This window comes from Canis lupus, chromosome 9 (genome assembly GCF_011100685.1).
Source record: "Canis lupus familiaris isolate Mischka breed German Shepherd chromosome 9, alternate assembly UU_Cfam_GSD_1.0, whole genome shotgun sequence".
NCBI lineage: Eukaryota > Metazoa > Chordata > Mammalia > Carnivora > Canidae > Canis > Canis lupus.
This window is the reverse complement of record NC_049230.1, coordinates 23,941,808-23,948,883: the sequence shown is the minus strand read 5'-3', so window position 1 is coordinate 23,948,883 and position 7,076 is coordinate 23,941,808.

Sequence of the window (7,076 nt, the reverse complement as noted above, 5' to 3'; positions counted from 1 at the left end):
CCAGGGTTGGCTTATGGGGATGAGACCTGTACAGTCACCTAGACACTTAGAAGAGCTGGCGCCTCACTTGGTTTAGTGTTCTGTTGGCACCATATGAAGTTAAGAATTTTTGAACAAGGGGCCCTGAAAGTTGTGTTCTGATTGTGTTTCAAAGGGTTATTGAAAAGTCCTAGGAAGTTAATACATGAACGTTTTTTAGAACAGTGAGGGCCTGGCCTGTAATGAGGGTTTGGTAAGTGCTATCATTTTTGATATTGGCATTGGTGTTCTCAGAACTCTTGTAACAGTACTGCTCACAGTGCACCTCGAGTTAGCATTTGAACAACCCACAAATATTTTTGAGTGCTTGCTCTATTAAGGTACCAGATGGGTCACAAAGATGAATAGCACAGTGCTTCCTAGCCTAGCTCAAAGAACAAAGCATGTGTTTTAAACATACTAATTAGTAATAACATGTCAAATGAAGACTATAGTGATTTTAAAAGTTGGTTTTGGGGCCCTTCCTTCAGATAGTATTAGTAGTTTTGTGGGGGGAGGTATCCCAGATTCTGTACCCCAGGTGATATCAGTGAACAGGCAAGCTTTGTAACCCCTGGCATGAGCTCTAAAGAGGCCAGGTGGAACAGAAGGGAAAAGGTTGGCATTGGAGTGGATCAGACAGGGATTCAAGTGCCATCTACTAGCTCTGTTATGCTGTTTAAATTCTTTAGCCTCTCAGTTACCTCATTTGTAAACATTAAAACCATACTTTAAAGATTAAATTTTGGGGGTGCCTGGGTGGCTCAGTGTTAAGCATCTGACTCCTGATTTCGATTCAGGTCATGATCTCAGTGTCTTGAGATTGCCCTGTGTTGGGCATGGAGCTTGCTTGGGATTCTCTCTCTCCTTCTCTCCCTCTGCCTCTCCCTGCCTGCGCCACCTCCCTCCTTCCCACTGCCCATGTGCACATGCGCATGTGCTCTCTCTTTCTCTAAAAAAATAAAACTTAAAAAGATTAAATTCTTCAATGCTTGAAAAAGCTGAGAACATAGTGGATACCTAATTATGAGTTATTTCCTCTGGTAGGGAAGATGGTATCCCAGGAAGGGGCAGTCACAGAGGGCTTCCTGGAGAAGATAATTTACCCCTACAAGTAGTATATTTGGTTAGAAGAAAGGCTTCTGATCACACAGTCTAGCAACAGTCAAGATATTAGGTGGCCCTATTAGAAGAATGTTAGACCACAAAGTAATTGATGGGAGGAGTTGGTGACTGATAGATACAGAGGAAAGGAAAGCTGGAAGGTGAGGCCTGGGTCTCCAGCTTGAGTGAGAGTGGGTCATTTTGGGATGCCTGGGTGGCTCAAGGGTTGAGCGTCTGCCTTTGGCTCAGGGTGTGATCCCGGGGTCCTGGGATCAAGTCCTGCATTGGGCTCCTTTCATGGAGCCTGCTTCTCCCTCTGCCTATGTTTGCCTCTCTCTCTGTGTGTCTCTCATGAATAAATAAATAAAATCTTAAAAGAAAAAAAAGAGTGGGTCATTTAAAAAACAAGGTCAGGTATGGAAGCTCACTTGGTGCAGCAAGGTGGGGTAGAGGCTGAGGGAGGGATCCTGAATCCAGTTTTAAAAACTTTTAGTTTTTAAGGTCACAAAGAGGCATCCAAGGGAAACTAGACCCTTTTGATTGGGACTTTGGGGCAAGGCTGATGCTTTCGGAATAAGAAGTTAGAAGTGAAGAGCAACAACAAAAAAGAAGTTAGAGGTCAACAGATGGGAAACAATCATTGAGTTCCTAAGAGTACATTATGTCTTGAAGGACGTTGTATAAAGACAAAAACAAAAGGTTTGGGGAATGGAAATGGGGTTCCAAACTCATAGGCAATAAAGGAAGAGAAGGAACACCAGAAGTAGGAAAAGAAATGGGTGAGTGGACTATAGCTGAAGAGTCTGAATAATGCCCACTCTGCCACCCTGGGATGTCCATGTGCTAATCCCTGGGACCTGAAGATGTGTCACTTTATGTGACAAAAGAGACCTTGCAGATGTGGCTAAATGAAAGATATTGAGATGGGGAGATTTTCCTGGCTTATCTGGGTAGGACCCAATATAATCACAATGGTTTTCATAAGAGGGAGGTAGGAGAATGAGTCAGGGAAGGTGAAGTGATGACAGTAGAGGCCAGAGTGATGGGCCAAGAGCCAGAGTATGTGGGCAGCCTCTAGAAGCCGCAAGAGGCAAGGAGCAGCTTCTCTCCTGGGGCATCTAGAAGAAACACAGTTCTGTTGACCCATATTAGACCTCTCACTTCTGGAACCATAAGAAAATAATCTATGTTGCTTTAAGCTACTGCTTGTAGTAATTTGTTATAGCAGCAATAGGAAATGAATGCAAGAATAACAAATAGAAACAACCTAAATCTCTAACAATAATAGAGGGGTTAAATAAGTCATGCTATGTTGGTATGATGAATGCTACAATGGTAGTTAGCCATTATAAATTATGCTAGAAGATCGTCTAATCATGTAGAAAATGTTCACAATAGATTGCCAAGTACAGACAGCAAGTTATAATATTATAGGTATTTATTTTTAAACTTTAAAAAAATATTTTATTTATTTATTCATGAGAGACACACACAGAGAGGCAGAGACACAGGCAGAGGGAGAAGCAGGCTCCATGCAGGGAGCCCCATGTGGGACTCGATCCCAGGACCCCAGGATCACGCCCTGAGCCAAAGGCAGACCCTCAACCACTGAGCCACCCAGGCGTCCCAATATTGTATTTATATTAAAAATTCATCAAGCTCTACACTTAAGATTCATGCATTTTATGTACTTGACTGTAGATATATGTCAATAAAAATGTTTTACACATTGAATATATATGTCCTGTTTTGTTCAAAGAAGAGAAGCATGTATTATATCTGTGTATCCATGAATAGGAAAAAGACTGGGAATGTATAAACCAAATGTTAATAATGGATGTCTCTGGATGGTAGTACTAGAGATGATTTTTATATTCCTTTTAGAATCTTTTCTGTGCATTCCAATTTTTCTTCAGTGAACAGATGTTACTTTGATCAGAAAAAAATCTTGAAAATTGGTTTTCTTTTTTAAAGATTTAATTTATTTATTTGAGAGAGAGGGAGAGCACAAGAGCAGGGGGAGGGAGAAGCAGATTTTCTGCTGAGTGGGGAGCCAGATGCAGGCTTGATCCCAGGACCCTGAGATCATGACCTGAGCTGAAGACAGATGCTTAACCAACTGAGCCACCCAGGCACCCCTAAAATTAGTTTTTAAAACTCAAGGAAAAGGAGTAGGGAGAGTCTTTTAGTTTAGTTTTTTTTTTTTTTTTTTTTGAGAGAGCATGAGCCAGGGTGGGGGTGGGGCAGAGGGAGAGACAGATTCCTAAGCAGGCTCTGTGCCCAGCGCAGAGCCCAGCATAGAACCTGATTTGGGGCTCGATCTCAACACCCTGAGATCATGGCCTGAGCTGAAATCAAGAGTTGGAGGTGTTTAACTGAGCCACCTAGGTGCTCCAATGGTAAGGAAAAAGTTTGAAGAGGTTATGTGTAAGCTTACGGGCAAGGCCCCTGTGCCACCTGGTGCAACTAAGCTTCTATAAACAGTTTCTGAAAATAGATGATGAATTTTTTTTAAGATTTATTTATTTATTTTTAGATAGGAACAGAGAGAGCGTGAGCACCAGTTAGAGGAGGGGCAAAAGGAGAGAGACTATCTCAAGCAGACTCTGCCTGGAGCCTGATGTGGGGCTCCATCCCAGGACCCTGAGATCATGACCTGAGCTGAAATCAAGAGTCAGTCGCTTAATCAACTGAGCCACCCAGACGGCCCTAGGTGATGACTTCTTTTGTATTCTATGCTCCCCCATCCCCAAAGCAGAAAGGGATTCAGTACCAGGGACATGGAAGGAAGGAGAAAGGCATAAATGTAGAGCTAAAAGCTTCATGAACCCCAAGTCAGGAGCCTCTGAGAGAAGCGTGGAAAGTGGAGCAAATGATTTAATCAGCCTTCCCCCTACCCCTCCTGTGTTTGTAGGCACACCAGACACCCTCAGCCACTTTCTCCTTTCATTTATTCAGTCCTCCTGTGTTCCCTTCCTTTGTTCTTTTTTTTTTAAGTTGTTTGTCTTTTTATTGTTCGATAGCAGTTTTTTTTTTAATTTTTATTTATTTATGATAGTCACAGAGAGAGAGAGAGAGAGAGGCAGAGACATAGGCAGAGGGAGAAGCAGGCTCCATGCACCGGGAGCCCGACGTGGGACTCGATCCCGGGTCTCCAGGATCACGCCCTGGGCCAAAGGCAGGCGCCAAACCGCTGCGCCACCCAGGGATCCCCTGTTCTTTTTTTTGATTACCAAAGTAATACGTGGTCCTCACTAGGGAAATTTTGAAATGCATCTAGAGATAAGAAGCATAAATCACCTATAATCCCAAATTATATCCACCATGAAAATACTGGCATATTTTTCCCAACACAGTTCAATTTCAATTGAGAGCCAAAATATTACTATGTAACATTTGTTGTCACCACCTAAAAATGTACTTTAAAAATTTTTAAATTTGTTCAACTTTTTATCAGGTTGCATTTAAAAGTAGTATTAGGGATCCCTGGGTGGCTCAGTGGTTTAGCGCTTGCCTTTGGCCCAGGGTGTGATCCCGGAGTTCCGGGATTGAGTCCCATCAGGTTCCCTGCATGGGGCCTGCTTCTCCCTTTGCCTTTGTCTCTGCCTCTTCCTTTCTCTCTCTGTCACTCATGAATAAACAAATAAAATCTTTTAAAAAATAAAATAAAATAAAAATAGTATTAATTGGGGGCGTCTGGGTGGCTCAGTTGGTTAAGCATCTGCCTTCAATTCAGCTCAGGTCATGATCCCGGGGTCCTGGGATCGAGCCCCGCATCGGGCTCTCTGCTCAGTGGAGAGTCTGCTTCTCCCTCTCCCTCTGCCACTCCCCCTGGCTTATGCTCTCTCTTTCTCTCAAATAAATAAAATCTTCAAAAAAAATAGTATGAACTAAATGTATTTGAGCTGGTTCTGAATGAGTTTTGACACTAGTAGTGTAATGCAGAAGTAAATAAGCCCTTTTAACTCTGACTTAAGCTTTTAATATACCACTAGAACAACCTAAAAATTGAAGATCATTGAAGTATGCCCACTAACCCCGAAGCTCACTGAGGCTTCTCTTCCTGGCCAGGTGTTGTAGGGAATCCTGTATTCTGGGCCCAGACTCTTCTAATCTTTCTGTTCTTCTTTTCTTTATTTGGGTACATACTCAGTTTTGATGATCTGCTTTGTTGTTTGGGGGAAAACCCAGCTCTTTTCTTCCTGTATGTCTCTTTTATTCTCAAACGACTGCCACACTCACGAACTTCTAACTCCAGATGTGCACCCCCCTTCCCCCGCAGCAATTCTCTGACACCATCTGGCGGTCCTACAATCTCAGTTCTGACACTGTCTACCTGGAGACAGCGTCAGATCCCACAGGCTAAGGGCTCAGTCCCATAAGACTACCCCCACCCCACATCAGATGCCAATTGCAAGTGGTAGGTCCCCAGGTTATCCACGACTTCTGTTCTACTTGGCTACGAATCAGAGGTCCCCATGACCCCTTCTTCAGGTCACAGAACTCAGGGAAATGCATACATTAACCAGTTTATCAAAATATATGTCAAAGGATACAGATGAACGGCCAGATGAAGAAGTACACAGGACGAGGTCAGGGAGGGTCACAAGTGCAGGAGTTTCTGTCCCTGTGGTTCGTGGATGTGTTCACCCACCTGGAAGCCCCCAAACTTGCTACTATTGGGATTTCTATAGAGTTTGCCTCATATGGGCATGATCAGTTATCAGCTCCATTTCCAGCCCCTCTCCCCTCTAGAGAAGGGAAAGGAGGGTGAGTCTGAAAGCTCTAACCTTATAATGGCTTGGTTTTTCTGATGACCAGCCTCCATCCCTAAGCCCATCCAGAGGTACCTCATTAGAACAAAAGATGCTTCTAGTGTTCCTATCACTTAGGAATTTACTAAGTAAATTTACTAATTTATCACTTAGGAATTTACAAGGGTTTTAGGAGCCTTATGCCAAGAACCAGGGCAGAGCCCAATATACATATTTTTTTCTATTCTCCCACATTTGTACATTCTCTATGCACACATCTATCTTTTTTCCCTGTGAGACCATAACCCAGGGTTTCCTCACACTTGGCACTATTAATATTTTGAGTGAAGTGCTTCTTTGTTGGGTAGGGGGGAGCTGTCCTGTGAGTTGCAGGATTTTTTAGTAGCATCCCTGGCATCTACCCACTAGATGCCAGTAGCACACCCTTCTTGAATCATGACAATCAAAAATATCTCCAGACCTTGCCTGATGTCCCCTGATGGAAAAACCGCCCCGCCCCACCCCCTGCAGTTCGGAAATACTGCTCTAGCTCCCTGAGGTCAGAGTTCACGTCTTACAAATCCCTTTATTCCCTAAAATGCACAGCACATAGCGTTTTTATTGTCCAGCCAGTATCATTGCCTCATGAAAATAAGAGCTATTATTTATAAAGCCCTTACTATTTTTATTGTTCTAAGCTCTTCACCTATATTAACTCATTTAATCCTCATGACAACGCTATGAGAGAAGCATGGCTATTATACCCTTTCTCCAGTCAAGAAACTAAGGCTCTAAGGGGTGTCTGGGGGGCTCAGTCGGTTCAGTGTTGGACTCTTGATATCAGCTCAGATCATGATCTCTGGGTTTTGAGATGGAGCCCTGCATCAGGCTCTGCGCTGAGTGTGGAGCCTGCTTAGGACTCTCTCTCTTCCTCTGCCTCTGCCCCTCCCCCATTCCCTCCCCCCTCATGCTCACTCTCTCTCTCAAATAAGCAAAATCTTAAAAAAACAAAACAACAACAACAAAAAAAGAAGGTTCCAAGAGATTAGTGCTCAGGGCCACTTGGAGAAGGGACATCTGGATTTGAACACTAACCTAGGCAGTCTCATGGAGGTTTTCAACCATTTTTCTTTTTCTTTTTTTTTTAAGATTTTATTTATTTATTCACAAGAGATACACACAGAGAGAGGCAGAGACACA